Source organism: Gorilla gorilla, chromosome 13 (assembly GCF_029281585.2).
Source record: "Gorilla gorilla gorilla isolate KB3781 chromosome 13, NHGRI_mGorGor1-v2.1_pri, whole genome shotgun sequence".
Classification (NCBI taxonomy): Eukaryota; Metazoa; Chordata; class Mammalia; order Primates; family Hominidae; genus Gorilla; species Gorilla gorilla.
This window is the reverse complement of record NC_073237.2, coordinates 76,116,419-76,131,142: the sequence shown is the minus strand read 5'-3', so window position 1 is coordinate 76,131,142 and position 14,724 is coordinate 76,116,419.

Here is a 14,724-nt window from a genome sequence, read left to right as displayed (position 1 = left end):
GGAGCATCCAGAGCAGCTATCACTGCGGGCACTTGGTTCAGTCACACTAACAGGCCAACCAACTCTCCATCATGGCATTCAGACAATGCGAAGGAGACATATTCAAGGGACATTAGAATCATCTTGTTATCCCACAAATGTCACCATAGGGCATAGACCAACCTGTATTTCATCAACCTTGGCCAGTACTTTTGTTGGGAGACCTGAAATGCCTAAAATTATAGCTTTTGGGTTTGAAAGTATGCCTGATAAAAATTCCAAGCAACCTAGTCATTTCAGTAAAGCATGTATGTACATTGGGAATGAAATCGCTAACTATATGGATTCCCCAAAGAAAATGAATATCCCTTAACTTTCTGAATGCATTCAAGCAAGGGCCTAGCCAATGCAATCTGAGGTTCCACATGGTTTTCACCCAGGCTTCAAGGGAAATAGGATCACCTTAACATTTACTGACTCATATTTCACCTTCATGTCCCCTCTCCAAGTCTGTTCTATTGTTCATCCTGTTATTTCTGGCTGCAGAATGAGGGTCTCACATCTGTTCCTGAATTCATCTGTCAGTTGACAACTCAAACCTACTAGAGCACCTCTATTCTTACACTGTGGCTCTTCACCACTGTACAAGAGTGGACATCCTTCCCAGGGTAAATGTCTCTGGATGCTCCCAAATGTCCTTTCCTCCAGGCTCCAGGGCAGCACTGTATCCCCTAACCTCTCCATGCTGCAAAACTCTGTTGTGTTCTGGGGAGTATAAGGTGAGTGCCCCTCTCTGCTTCATAGCACTGTCTACTGCCTGAGGCAGAAAAGTCTGGGTCCCTAAATCTCACCAAGCCCCTCTTTCTAAACAGCTCAGTGAGCTTTCTGTCCACAAACACCTTATCCACGGGGCTCAGACACAGACGCAAGCCAGTCAGGCACATAAATCCCTAATGGACCTACTATATCTTATAGGACCCCGTATGATTCAGCCTCTGCTTACCTCTCCAACAGCATCTCCCATCAGTCTTCCTCTCATGCACTCAGCTCCATGCATACTGGCCTTCTTGATGTTTCTGGAGAACTCAAGATGCTCTTTCTAGCTTCAGTGACTTTGTGCTGGTTACTCTCTCTGTCTGGAATGTTCTTCCCTGTGATCTTTGGAAAGCTGACCCCTTCTTGTTATTTAGAGCTCAGCTTAAATGTCATTCTGATCATCAGTGTTAAATTGTCAGCTATCAGCTCAGCACCAAGCCACCAGGCCCATCTGAGGATGAGAACTATGTTTCCCAGAGTCCCCTTTTCTGTATGCTTCTAGATTAGGGTTTGCCAAGGAGAGGAGTTCAAGCAAGATGTGGAAGGCAGAAGTCACTATTATTGGGAGGTCGTGAGTGTAAGACAAGGCCACTCTCACGGACACACTTCACAATCCAACTCAAAGAGCTAGTATTGTGCTACTTCTTGAACTTCGCTTTGAGTTCCAGCTTTTCCAGGTGAAAGTGCAGAGAGTTTCTCTGATTCTAGAGCTGAAGCTTTTCAGGCCTTCACTCTCCAACTCCTCCCACATTCACACCACCCAATATTCCTGGAATACTTGACTTGCCTCTGTTTTTCTTCCTGGAACCAGGGTTGCTACACCACCTATCTGAAGTAGCTCCTTATACTCAACCTCATCACCCTCTTTCAATTCTCTCCTTAGCACATCTCAGTGATATTTTCTTTCTTCATTTACTTGTTTGCTTTCCATCTCCATTGCTGCCCTACTCCCACCATAGGAACACAATTGGGAACTTCGGCTATTTTGTTCACTTCTGTTTTGTCCAGTGTGTGGACCCAGAAAATCTGAGACAGGTGTCAGTTAATTTAGAAAGTTTCTTTTGCCAAAGTTGAGGATGCGCCTGTGACACAGCCTCAGGAGGTCCTGACGACATGTGCACAAGGTGGTCGAGGCACAGCTTGGTTTTTTTTGTTTTGTTTTGTTTTGTTTTTTTTTTTTTGAGACGGAGTCTTGCTCTGTCGCCCAGGCTGGAGTGCAGTGGTGCAATCTCGGCTCACTGCAAGCTCCGCCTCCCTGGTTCACGCCATTCTCCTGCCTCAGCCTCCCGAGTAGCTGGGACTACAGGCGCCCGCCACTGCGCCCGGCTAATTTTTTGTATTTTTAGTAGAGATGGGGTTTCACCGTGTTAGGCAGGATGGTCTCGATCTCCTGACCTCGTGATCCGCCCACCTCGGCCTCCCAAAGTGCTGGGATTACAGGCGTGAGCCACCGCGCCCGGCCCACAGCTTGGTTTTATACATTTTAGGGAGTCATGAGAACATCAATCAATATTTGTAAGAAATACATTGATTCAGTCTAGAAAGGTGGGACAACTCCAAGCAAAGGCAGAAAGACTCAAAGCGGGGAGGGGGCTTCCAAGTCACAGATAGGTGAGAGACAATTGGTTGCATTCTTTTGAGTTTCTGATGAGCCTTTCTAAAGAATGCAATCAGATATGGATTTATCTCAGTGAGCAGAGGGGTGACTTTGAATAGAATGGGAGGCAGGTTTGCCCTAAGCAGTTCCCCACATGAATTTTCCCTTTAGCTTCGTGAGTTTGGGGGCCCAAGTTATTTTCCTTTCACAAGTGCATGGCTTCAAATAAAATCCTTCTTTTGAATAGAAGTGCTAATAGCTTCATAATTGTACCAATGGTCAGATGGAAATACAGGAGTAGGAAGAATATTGTTACATGAGAATTCCACTAAACAGCATTTACTTACAGAGTACAAACCAATATAATTTTTACTTCCTTTGCAAAGGAAGTACAGATGCATTTATTGAGCACCTACTATAGTCATGCCAAAAACTGTGCTAGGCTCTTTAACATAAATTATCTCTTTCACTTGCCTATAAAATAAAGTTTCTGTATTATGAGTGCCTAGATTAATGTAGGATTCAATAAGCTTCTCAGAAAACTCAGACCAGATGTCTCTATCTTAAATTTCAAGATCTTACTTGGCCCTGGTCCTGTTCCCTCTAGCCAGAACACAACAGCAGGCTCCTAGAAGGAAAAATGAACTATTTAAGGATTTCCTGATGGAAGCAGAGGCTCACAACTTGACATAAACTCAGAGAGGAGCTCTGTGGTCAGTTCAGAGTCTGATATTTGAGGTTAGAAATTGTGTCTCTGCCAATGCCTCATTTTAAAGCCCAGGATTGTTTCTCGTTGGCCATCTACCAATTAGAAGCAAGACAAGAATGAAATAAACTAAAACACTACTGTGATGACGTACCTGAGATGAGTAGTAAAGGTCACCTTCATCTGTAAACAGCTTCTTTTTAATGAGCTCCTTTGCACATGTCAATCACTGAAATACAGTGGACTGTGGCTAAGAGTACAGTGTTCACCTATCTGTGGCTCTCTGCTCCTTCCTAGGCACATGGGAGTATACTTCCCAGGTATCTTGCAGGTAGGTGGAGTCATATGACTGTTTCTAACCAATGGAAAGCAAGTGAAAGTGATTTGTGCCACTTCTGGTCAAGGAACTTCAGAGTAGGTCTAAATGCTCTGTGTTCCCTCTTTCTTTCTCAGGTAGACCCTGGAAATCATGTTTGTGAGCTGGCATCAACATGTGATAGTGAGATACAGGACTAGCTGGATTTCCTAGGCTGACTTAAGAATTCCTAAGCCTAGCTGAGAAGGTGACTGCACCAACCTTTAAACACGGGGTTTGTAACTCAGCTCACACCTGACCAATCTGGAAGTAAAGAGGGCTCACTAAAATACAAATTAGGCTAAAAGCAGGAGGTAAAGAAATAGTCAAACAATATATCGCCTGAGAGCACAGGGGGAAGGACAATTATTGGGATATAAACCCCAGGCATTTGAGCTGGGAGAGGGCATCCTCCTTTGGGTCCCCTCCCATTGCATGGGAGCTCTGTTTTCACTCTATTAAATCTTGCAACTGCACACTCTTCTGGTTTGTGTTTGTTACCGCTGGAGCTGGGCTGGAGCTGAGTTTTCACTTGCCGTCCACCACTGCTGTTTGCCGCCATCGAAGACCCGCCGCTGACTTCCCCACCTCCGGATCAGGAAGGGTGTCCACTGCGCTCCTGATCCAGTGAGGCGCCCATTGCCACTCCCTATCAGGCTAAAGGCTTGCCATTGTTACTGCAAGGCTAAGTGTCTGGTTCGTCCTAACTGAGCTGAACACTAGTCACTGGGTTCCACAGTTCTCTTCTGTGATCCACGGCTTCTAATAGAGCTATACCACTCACCGCACGGCCCAAGGTTCCATTCCTTGGAATCCGTGAGGCCAAGAACCCCAGGTCAGAGAACAAAAGGCTTGCTGCCATCTTGGGAGAGGCCCGCCCCCATCTTGGGAGCTCTAAGGACAAAGACCCGCCAGTAACAATAGTAGGGCTTATTCAGGCCGGATCTCAGCATTTGCAGCAAAGCATCCCACTGTAAGATATACTGAATGAATATAAATTAAATCTTTTTTCTGTTAAGCCACTGAGACGTGGGGATTAATTTGTTACTCCAACATAACCTAACTTGTCCTAACTAATGTTAACTCCAAGATCCTCTTTCCTCATGATAATTCCTACTGTATAAGTGAATAATAATTAATGAGATCCTGGGTAATGATTCTGAAGGACACTGTACTTTTCTCTCGGGTATACAAAAGCACTTTGTATATATTGTCTCCTTTATGCATATAGCACTTCTGTAATGAAAACTAGAATGATCATTTCCATGTGAAAACTAAAGTAAAAGAAGTGAATTGATTATCCATAGATAATCACAGCTCATTAGAAAGAGCCTGTAAAGAAAAATCCATATGGACTTATTACCACCATCAGGCCTCGTTCATTCACAAAACAATCTCTTGGGCTTTTCTGGGCTAGCATCCATTTCTTGCCTCTCATAAAACCCCTTACCAGAATACAACAGTGCTAAAAGAATGGAAAAAAAAAAGTATAATAGCTTTCTGGATATAAAACCTGAAGTAATTGTATTGTATGGCATGTCTGTGGCCTTAATGTAAATTATTTTTTTCTTTTGATTTCTTCCCACTCTGCTAATAGCATGCCCTCTAGAGTAATCAAGTTACCCAGCAAACTAAGCTCTTGCATTACTAAAAAGTATTACCCAAGAACAGCATGCAACCACTAAAGCTTTTTCCCCATCCTGTGAAAAATGTAACACTGGCTAAAAAGGAAAGCCATTCTTGGAACCAATTTGGCGTTTGTTGGGTTTTTTTCTTCCCCTCAGCTCCTCCTAACAATTTAAAGACTGAATAAGAGTCAAGGATTATACTGAATACATTGGCAACACTAGTTATTCTACTTATTGTTATATTTCGGAATATATATTCAGATAGATAGATAGATAGATGACAAATATTAAGTGGCTTTAAAATTTCCAGCTGGAGCCTTTTCTTTTAAAAAAATCAAATTGAATTTTTAAACGTTGAAGAAAGGTAAGTAATAAATAATAGGACAGTGAAATAAAATAAACTTATTTTCAATCATTACCATATTCCCTCTATGAGCTTTCTGGAATCATCTAATATGGAACAGAGTTATCCAAAAATAATGAAGAGGAGTGGCAATATAAGAAATCATTACTAATAATTTTGGACATAATGATTGAAAGCCTTTGTTTGTTTTGTTTTAATTTTTTATTTGCTCTCGGATCCATTTCTCTTCTTTCCCCCACTCTGCTCTATTTCCAAGCTCCCTGGACAATACATTTTTACCTAGGTCCAGCAAGGTAGTCACTGGCAGGGGATTAAAGGTGGAATTGCAGAGAAGCCAGGGATCTCTCCAACCCCACCCCAACTTTCTTTACTCCCCTCCTCCCCTCCCTTGGGCAGTCTCTGAAACGGATTGCATCTCTTCAGAGAGTTCTGGATATGACAGAGAAATTCCAGCCTCTGTAATCCCCATATTATTTCCTAGAACTTTTGTTGTTTTGCTTTTTATGTTTAGACCTACGATTGGACCCAGAATTTTGTGTGTGTGAGTGTGTGTCTGTGTGTGCGCACATGCATGCAGTGTAGGATGGGAGTGAGATTCTTTTCTAAATGTGTGTATATGATTAACTCAGCACTATTTATTTAAAAGACCATCTTTTTCCTCACAGTGCTCTTCCCCACTTTGTCGTAGATTAAGTGATTTTATATATGTGAGTCACTTTTTGGACTCTCCCCTGTTTTATTTGTATTTATATCAATATCACACTATATTACTTATAGCAGCTTTATGTTAATCTTCATATTTGAGAATATTTTCCTCCAACTTGGTTCCTCTTGTTCAAGATCATCTTAGTTATTCTTGCCTCTTTGCATCAAAAACTGTATATTCTTAAATACACATTTAAGAATCAGCATGCTACTTTTCAAGAGAAACAGGAAATAAATAAACAAACCTCGAATTGCATGGGACCTATAAGTCCATAGAGGAGAACTAATATCTTTTTAATGTTGAGCCTTCCAATCAGTAAATATGGTTTATTCCTCCATTATTTTGGTCTTCTTTAACTTTTTTCTGTATAGTTACTTAGTTTTCAGTGAAGATTTACAAATCTTCCATTGCATTTATTCTAGAGAGTTGATGTTATTTGATGCTACTGTCAATTTTTTTAATTTAAAATTTTGAATCTCTTAATTATTTTGCTAATATATAGAAAATCAGTTGATATTTGTATATTGACATTTTATCCAGTGTTTGTTAAACTCACTTTTTAAATTTTTGTAATTTTGGGGGGATTTTCTATGTTCTATGTTCACATCATGTCAGCAGTGAACAACGAAAATTTTATTGCATCAATTTCAATTCTTATATACTTTCTTTCTTTCCCTTGCCTACTTGCAGGAGCTAGGACCCTATCTTGTTCCTGATAAGAGAGGAAAAGCTTCAATATCTCGCCATTAAGTATGATGTCGGCTGTAAGTATGTTGTAGAATACCCTTCATCAGAAAGAGAATTTCTTCTTTGTTATTCGTTTCCTGGTTGCTATTAAATGTTTCTATGATAAACCATTTTTAATTTTATCAAATACATTTTCTGCTCCTATTAATATAAATATATGATTTTTTTATTTTATTAATTTCAATGATTTTTCAAACATTAATTAATCTTCTATTTTTAGAAAATCCAACTTGATTCTGATGTGTTAGCCTTTCTATATATCATAGGATTTACTATTGACATATTTTTGTTTATGATTTGTATAACTATGTTCAAGATGTTGACTTGTAATTTTTATGTATTTTGCTACCTTTGTCCAGTTTGGTGCCAGTATTATGTTGGCCACATGAAAATAGTAGGGAATGTTTCTTTGTCTTTCTTTTGATTTTTAGAAATTTTATCTAAAATTAATGTTATATCTTCCTTAAATATTTGGAACAATTTGGAAGTTAAGCCATCTAGAACTAGAGACTTATTTGTGAAAATTTTTAACTGTGGATTCAATTTCCTTAATAGATATAGAACTTTTCAAATATTCTATCTTTCCTTGAATTGACTTTGGTAAGCTGATATTTTCTATAAATTTATCTATTTAATCTGAATTTTCATATATAGGCATAAACTTGTTCACAACACCCTACTGTGACTTTCAATGACTGTATGATCTATAATGATGTCTCTCATTTATACCTAATGTTGGTAATTTGAGCTTCTCTCTTATTTATCAATCTTTCCACAAGATTATAAATATTTGGTTTTTCATTGGGTTTTTGGGGGTGTTATTTGTTTGTTTGTGACAGGTTATCTCTCTGTTACCCGGGCTGGAGTGCAGTGGCACAATCATAGCTCACCATAACCTCAGACTCCTGGGTTCAAACAATCATTCTGCCTCAGCCTCCCTAGTAGCTAGGACTACAGACACGTGCCACTACACCTGGATAATATTTATTTATTTATTTTTGTAGAGACAGTGTCTATGTTGCGCAAGCTGGTCTTGAACTTCTGGCCTCAAGTGATCCTTCTGCCTCAGGCTTCCAAAGTGCTAGGATTACAGGTGTGAGCCACCTTACCTGGCCTGGTCTTTTTAAAGAGCCAAATTTGGCTTTGTTGATATATTCTATTTTAAATATATTTTCTATTTTATTAATTTCCCATCTTTTTATTTCATCCCTTTTATTATCTTTAGTTTTAGTATTCTCTTTATATTTTAATACCTCTTGTCTAATATGCACAATGAACATTATAATTTCCTTCTTAAGTGTAGCATTAGTGGTATCTCTGAAGTTTTGATATGTGATACTTTTATTAATAATGAGTTTAAAATATTTTCTAATTTCCATTGTGATAAGTTTTTTGACTTTTAAGTTACTTCAAAAGAAAACTGCTATGTTTCCAAATATTTGGGGATTTTCAAGTTATCTTTTTATAGCTAATTTCTATCTTAAATTTTTTGTAACCAAAGAATAAATGCTTATAATTTCCATCCCTTGATACCTGAGATTTTCTTTATAATCCAGGACATTGTCAGTGTTTGCAAATGTTTCACATGCACCAAAAAAGAATGCGTATTCTAAAGTTATTGATTGCAATGTCATACGTATGCTAGTTCTGAATGATGATATCTCTCTTCAGAGATAATTTCCTTTTCTTCAGGAAGGCAGTTAGATAGAGGGCTGATCATCTTTATTCAATCAGGGATTGAGATCATCTGAGGTTTGGTATTTGTTTTAAGAAGATCTGGTCTGTTTTCAGTTTATCCTTATTCTCAGGGTTTAGCCTTTCAGCAGACCCAACTTAAAGCATGGGATGTTTATCAGAGTCCCTCATATTTGGATAGCTATGATATCCAATTTATGTGTTCCTAGTAGCATGAAAATGTCAAAAATTCTGTGCCTTTTTCTGGTTGGGTTTTTGACCTCTTGGCCCATGGTTTAGGAATCAGCAAATACCTCAGGGGGAAATCTTATTGATCATTGAGCTCATTTCGTAGCAATTCTCCATTTTCAAGATTGTGACCCCTAAAATTCTGGATGCTTGGGTAAATTTGAGTTCCAATTATATTCTCAGTCTGCTAAGAATGCAGATAGAACTGAGCTGCCACTCAGCTTTTCTATCCTCTGTAGTCCACAATAACCTACAAGTATTAGTAGCAGACAAAGCAGAGCTCCTCTTCAACGCATTTCTTATCCCGCTGGAATCCTGGCTCCACAAGTTCTGGCTGCTTAGTTGTACTACAATTCATTCAAACAGTAGGGTTTTTTTTTTAAATTCAGATTTAATTATTGTTCTCAATAGAGACATTGTTCTGATACAAAATATTCCATCATAGCCAAAAGTAAAAAGTTTGGATTTCTTTTTCTTTATCTTGTTTTTGGATTTATTAATCTTCCCGTATTTGTGGATGGTTTTCTTTCATCAGTTCTGGAAATTTTCAACCATTACCTCTCAGAATATTAACTTGTCACCATTCAGTCTATTCTCTTGCTCTGTCAATCAGATTAGATACGTGTCAGAATTTCTTACCTATCCTCAATGTCTAAAACTCTATTTCACAATTCCCATCTCTTGCTCTTTCTAGTTTACACTCTTGATAATATTGTTTAGATTTCTTTCAGTTCACTAATTTTCATGTCAGCTGTGTCTAATGTACTGTTTAAACTATCCATTGTGTTTCCAATTATAATGAGTCCTTTTTTTATTTTTAGAAATCTTACTTGGTTCTGTTTCTTATTTGCCTACTCAGCTTTTTTGATTTCTGGTTCCTTAATTACACTTTCCTTCCATTTTTATTCCTTTAAAAAATAAACACATTTGAATGTTTACTCTCAAATAATTCCAGTATCTATATAGTATTTGCTGGTCTGATTGTATCTTAGGTCGTTTCTGCTGAAACTCAGAGTCACTTGTTTCTTCATGTTATTAGTGAATTTTGATTACGAACTCATGTTCCTTGAAAGTTCATCTATGAGAATTCCTTAACCTAGTGTTTAACATGCATCACTTCAGATAGAAATTTGTTCGTTTGTTTGTTTTCTGGCATGGGCCTAATAGCATTAACAACCTGAAATTTATCTAATCTGATGTGCTCTTCTGGCCATATTGGTGATTGTGCCTTTTTTTCAAATAATCTGAGAAGACTTCATTTTTCTTGCCAAATCCCAAACAGGCAAGTAGACAAAGTTTTGTGGTTTTTTTTTTCTCAAAGTGCCAAATAAAAGTGGACTTCAGCTTTATATGTATGTGTGTTGGGGATTGGGGTGTGAGAGGAGTGATCTGCCATCCCATTTTCTTTGGATTATAGACTCTGTCTCCTATCCCTTACATAAGGACCTTTAAAATGAGTCTAGTTTGCAGGGTTCAGCACACGCCCTCAAGGCAAAAAACAATCTTCAGCTCATTCTTACCTCCATTTTTTTTCTGACTGATTCTGAACTCCAGTTATTTCTTATATTTTAACCCTAGCTCAGACACACAACTTTCAAATACATTTAAAATAATTTTTTGAAGTATTGTATCTGCCTTTTTAGCACTCTCTACTCTGGAATGGACTAATACACATGAGCTGTTAATATAGGTTATTACATTAACAGAGAAGAGAAAAGAGTAAAGAGAAAGATTATAAAATATGTTGGTTTGTATTTTCTCACATACATTTCATAAATTTGGGAGGAAAATTTAATGGGACTTTTGCAAAATAACTGTAACATAGAGAAAACATTTCAAAAAAGTACTCATGCAATCCACAGGGATCTCAAGCATCTCTAGATACTGAGATGAAGTGAGCTGAACTGCCAGAAAGTTACATTTTTGTACACATTAGGGTTATCCCTAAGAGTGTAATGTTTACCTTTAGCTTTTATCAAATGTCATCATATAGTCAAGCCATATGAAATTTAGTATTTTATCAGTTATAAAAATGTGATTGAGGTCAGTTTTTATTACATCACTCACTGCCCTCAAGGAATTATATAATGGCTTAAAGCCAAATTTGAAAGCCAGCTGTGGCAACAAGGTTTAAGCCTTATGATGTGGATAATTATGATCTCCTTTTTATTTGATCCTGATATTTTATATCTTCTTTGTCACTTTCATTTTGGTTTGCTATGTTATAAGCTGCCTCAAATCCTCAAAGGGAAAAAATAGGCAAATAGATTTTTTTAAAGAATGTGTGTTGAGCAAAGGAGAAATAACCTATAACCTTAGTATAATGACTAATTTTGATTGAAACAATTAGGAGTGATGTAATTATTATTTAATTTGGACTTTGATACAGAATGGTACAAAAAGGCAGTATATACTCATAGAAGCAGTATAAGGAAAAATCAATAGACTGAAATTCCAATTTTGAATTAAACAAGCCAACCACATAACTTGATTGTGCCTCGATTTCTTCATTAACATCTGCCTTTTCTACCTCACAGGATTACAGTAAAGGAACACACACACACACAAACACACACGCACGCACAAAAAGATTGTTTTGATTCTTCAAAAGATTGTTCTGATTCTCATATGAAGGAAAGGAAAACAGCATTTACTATTAATTTTGCTAGGTATTCCATCTAAATTATCTTATTTAATCCACAGTACAACCCTCTTTGGTAAATATTATTACCCCCAATTTGCAGACCAGTAAACAAAGGCTCAAACTTACACAGTTATTAATCAGCAGTGCAGGATTTCAAACTTACATCTATCATAATGACTGATACAGTCACCATACCAGGTGAAGCTCCCCATACGGGAAAGGTACTCAATAGATGTTTTGGACTTCATTCATTGCTCAATACAAAAGTCAATGCCTTCTGTATTAAGCAATCATATGGAATCAATCATTTATTTTTGAGTATCTACTCCACAACTTGCAAATCTTAAAACTTAAATCCCTTAGTGACAGTTCATGGGCTAAGACTTTAATGAGGAAGGACCTGAGTTAATGTAATAGTTTTCTGATTGTTATAACAGCAACTTAAAGGAAATGAAAACAGACTTTTTGCTAACAGGGTCAGAGATTGAGTTATTTCTCTAGCTATCCCTAATATAAACCAATTTCTAGCACTGCAATTTAGGAAGCCAAGCAAGCGTTTTTAAAATTGGAACGTCACCATCATTTCACCTTTAGAAGCAGGCTAGTGAGAGCTAACCAATAGCCTCATATCAAAATAGTCTGAGAAAACTCTGCATCCACACACTTCCATTGCTTTTTCCCAAAGATGGCACAACAATTAAAAATCCTAAAATGCAAAATGTAAAAGGAAGCTTCATCATTGACAAATGGTAGCAATATCGGCCCACCACCTTGGAACCCCTTCTGAAGCAAACCCAGTAGAGAAAAGCAATCAGTACCAACTGGAGAACCTATGCAGTTCCCATCTCCTCAGTCCTCTATGGGAGCACTTCGTTAAATGTTTCTAATAACATAAAGCCTGAATTTGCATTCTTCCTATATAAGAGCTTGAAATCAATTTATCGTCAGGCAACAGTGATAGTATTTGTCCCTCATATCCCCTGGAAAATAGTTAATATATAAAAAATGTTGATAACTTCTATTTTTAATGGAAAGATTTAATAAATATAATTTCATGTACATGGAGGAAGAAGGACTATGAATTCCAAGGCAGGCCAGGCCTGTCAGGAGCAGCATCACTTCTAATCCTGCCCTAGCAGACAACGTGATTGTATATCCTCATTAATGCTATAATTGGTATCTGGAATCTGTTCAAAAATGCCGATTTACTTGGTAACAGAGGATTATGGCTGAATTTGGAGTTCTTTATGGTCTGCAGATGCTTGTGAAATTCAAATATAAAAACTGTCAGTTAAACATCTCATGAAAAGCCGTACCTTATACTAATCCAAAGGAACATGAACAAGTGCTTGAGGGGATGAAAACCCACAATGTGTTTCGGTAGCTAACCACTTACAGAAACATTAACATTCCTGGACAGGGTTGCTCACTGAGTTTCTAAAGTAACTTAGGAGCTATCAGGATTCAGTTCTTAACAGACTTCAACACAGTAGGGGGAAAATTGTCAGTCACAAGCCTCCAGTATTTATGAATTATTAATGTTGGCTTTCTGGGTATTTTTTTTTCCAGTTTTGCTTTTGTGTGCGTGTTCAGCTGAGTAATTCAATAGACTGATGGAGACATGAATAGATATGCTAACTAGCACCAGGGTTAACCTTTAAAGTTCGTTAAAGCTGTCAGCTTTCAATGAAATATTTTTACGTTCCTTTTTTTTTTCTGTGAACTGGAATATAAACATTATTTGTACACTGGGATCAGAGGTGCTTAGGAGAAAAGGAGACTCCACCCTGGCATCAATTTTTTTTTTTTAAACCAAGACACCACTAATGGATTCATCAAGAAAGGCATCTTTAAAAACATTTCTCATTTACAAATCATGCCACCAGAATATATTCACGGCCTACCTTTATTACAGTATTTTTCAACTGAAAAAAAAAAAGTGATGGCATGTCCCTATTGCTACAAAAACACTGGAAAAAAGGGATAAGATTTAGAGAAGAAATATGGAAAGCTAAGCAGTGTGCTACATCAGTGTGTGGGTTGCAAAAGGAACAAAAAGTACATCTTACGATTGTGGTAAAGATGACGTATAAAGCTGGTAACCAACTTTTGTCTAAACAGAGATTCTCTGGAAATACAGGGAAATAAGGAGGCTCCTAATTAAACCAATTATGAGGTTTTCAAAATCTTCAAGGATTTTGTATCTACATATACTTGCTAAACAAACCTAAATAATAAAACTCATAATAGAAACCTTCCTGCTTCACAATCTTTCCTGCTACTCTTTAACCATAAAGTACTTTACTGTCTCTTGCTATGGAATCATCTGTCGCCTGACACACACCTGGGCTATTCCACTGCCATGTCTAATGACTGCACATTTCTAAGTCCTCCTTTCATCTCAATCTCTATCAAAACAAGAAATAAGGCAATGTGAAATGAAATAGGAAGACATGCTGCTTTTGAAAGTCTTTAACTGCCCACCAGTTTGCAACAATTCCATTATTAAAGCTACAGAATAAGAAAGCTGCCCATTCTTGATGTGTAACAATAAAGATGTAATAAACCTAATAACTCAACCTTATTCTAAAGGGAGCTCTATTCTTCAATTTTTTTTTCCATCACATTCCTTTGAGGTCAGCAAGACAGATAAGAGAATGGTTTGATCAGCTTCATAAAAGTAAAGAAAAAAATTGAAGCAAAGAAAATTTGGATTACTTGCCATCGTCCCAATGCTCTTAGAAATACTTCAGCTTAACCCTTTAATCCTTTATCAGATCAAGGACAACTAGCCCCACATCTAATTTTCAAAGTAATTTTTGTCTACCAATAGATGCTCCAAATTAGGTGCCCTGAAATATGGCCCAGACCCCATCTCTTCTTTCTCAGTATCTATGCCTTTAGAACTGCTCTCTCTCACCAGGATTGAAAAAAAAAAAAGAGCTCTTGGAGTTTATTATTTATTCTTCCTCCTTTCCTTCAAAACAATTTTTTCTCTTTTCTGATATCTATCTTTTATTATTATTTATAATATAGAAGCATATATCGGAGACAGTATTTTAAATTATTAATGCACTTTATTTGTTTTGCTTTTCCAAGTACATGTCCTAGAGCATCCATATGCTTGGAGAGATGTGTTGGGGAAAGAAAAATAAAAATAAAGACTGATGTAACATTCAGCATCTGACATATGAAATAGGATATAACAGAAAGTCAATAAGCTTAAGAGCCATACATTTTTTAGAGAGAAAGGATTTCC